Raw genomic sequence first — 2,366 nt, forward strand, 5'->3', positions numbered from 1 at the left:
TGAGTGAAAGTTATGTCATTAAATAGGTGGGATTTTTAGAAAAATATGGGAGTTGGAATTATTGATTTGGGTGAATATTTAATCCTGTGGAATTTTTGCAAGTTTAACAGAAAAGAAAAAGGAAAAGGAGCACTGTGCAACTGGGCCAGAACAGCCTCAAAGCAGCAGGCCCAGTTAGAGAGGCGGCCCAGCGCGCTGGTGCACGCGCGCGCGCCAGGTTTAAACCTGACGGGTGGGGCCCAGGCGTAAGCGAGAGAGAGAGGGGGACGACGGAGGGGAGAGGCTGACAGGCGGGGCCCGCCTATCATCCCCAACCCTACGATAGAGGGCCGGCGAGCTCACTCGCGACGTTTCCGGGCACGGCGGGTGAGCTGATGGCACCGTTGGACTCCTCGTCGTGTCGCCGTTCGGGTGGTGCCTAAGTTGGCCGGAGGGGAGTAGCGGTTCACCGGCGACGAGGTTCGCAGCAGAGGAGCGTCGGGCGTCGATGGCCCCGGCCGTTTCCGACTGCAAAATGAGAGGGGAAGAGGGGGGAATTGATCAGTGGGCTATGGGCATTCTAGAGAAGCTATAAAGAGGGCCGGGGGTGGCCTGTACCGTGGGATCGACGGCGACCCGAGGCGGCGGAGCTCGAGCTCGATCTCGAGTTCGAGCTCGTCTGGAGAGGTGTGAGTGGTGCAGGGGGTGTTTAGGGGAGTGAGAGAGCGAGTGGTGAGGATAGAAGAGCTCGGGGAGGCCTATTTATAGGCGGGCGACGGTCCACCGAAGAGGTGTGCGCCGGCGAGCCTGTTGCGGTTTCTACGGGTCACGGGGGCTCGCAGAGAGGTGCTCGGGGTGCTCGTGGGGTTGGTTGAGGGCGAGAGGAGTGAAGAGAGAGAGAGAGAGAGCAGGGTGGTCAGAGGCGCCGCGCGTGTGAGCACGCTCACTGGTGGGATCAGGCGGTCGTCGCGCGTGCGAGCTGGGGCGAGAGGAGGGAGAAGGAGGAGGGGGACTAGGCTATGGCGTGACGCAGACGTCGAGGAGCATCGTCGGGCGTGAGGGGGGGGGGAGCCGAGGTGGCCGGAAGCACTCGGCTGTGGGCGGCTACAATGCCAGAGCGCACTGTAGCACGCTCCAGAGCATGCAAACGGCTGGCATGGCCATTGTTTTGGCAATGTGGGCACGGCCAAGTGTGTGTGGTAGCTCTAGGGGGTAGTAAATAATGTGGGAGGGGCATTGGATGCCATGGAGGGCCACTGGAATGAGGAGGGAGGTGAGAAAGGAGAAGAATGCTGCTGTCCAGAAGGGTAAATGGGGGTGTTTCACCCCTCAATCATTGAGCTGAGGCCAGGAAAGAGTTACTTGAGGTAGAAGAGGACAGAAGCAGCTGTGGTACAAAGTTGAGCCCATGGAGATTAGTGGAAGAGGTCAAAAATGGAATTTTTGTAAAGTGGCAGAAGGTGTTTGATGCTCGTTTGGGTAAGAAAATGAACTCCATTTGGCATGAGACTCCACAGGGTGAAATGTCACATATAATTAGGGCCTTCCACCAATTTTGAGCTCATTTGGGCAAAGTTGCCAATGCAACTTTTGCAAACCCTAGAAATCAACAGAAATGAACTCGTGTAGATCTAGTTGAGCAAATCACTTCCCCTTGATGCACCACTTGGTGTAGTGGTCTCATATGGTCATGTGAACATGCTCACAAAAGCTGGGGCAAGGAGAGAAAGTTGGTAGTAGAAAGTTGTTCAAATTTGATTCTGGTCAGAGAGGGTTTTGGGGCATTTTGGTGAACCAAAGTGACCTTAATTGAGATGAGGCTTTGCAAAGTGATCACAATATGCATTTGTGACTTGCTGAATTTTCCTTGGATTTTTATGAAAATATTTCCTGTAGAAATATTTCAAATCCTTGAAATGGGCAGAAATGGTTTTGGGAGGTTTTGTCCAATATTTTGAACATGACCATCTGTTGAAACTCTTATATATGGAAAATATATGTCCACTGAGTTTCCCTGATTTTTGTAAAATATTTTTGAAACAATAGAATAATTTTTCCCTATTAAAGACCATTTTTGGCCTTAAGAAAAAGCTTTTAAATAAAATAGGAAAATAACTTTTAAAATTATATTTTTGTGGTTTATGGGCGTCCTATATCTAATAGGATTCAAATATACCTTTTGAAATATTTTTCACACCCCAAATCAAGTACTTGCAGTGCAAACCTCAATTCAGAGGTTTTTGGAAAACTAATTTTAGAATATACTTTTTGGCCAAATTATTTTTGTAAGAAAATACTATATTGCTCTATACACATGGCATGATCATTGGGTAGAAGTTTGGGGCAAGGAAAAGGAGCATAAGAGTTGGAGGATTTATTTGATTTTT

This window comes from Aegilops tauschii, chromosome 4, assembly GCF_002575655.3.
Source record: "Aegilops tauschii subsp. strangulata cultivar AL8/78 chromosome 4, Aet v6.0, whole genome shotgun sequence".
NCBI classification, from domain to species: domain Eukaryota; kingdom Viridiplantae; phylum Streptophyta; class Magnoliopsida; order Poales; family Poaceae; genus Aegilops; species Aegilops tauschii.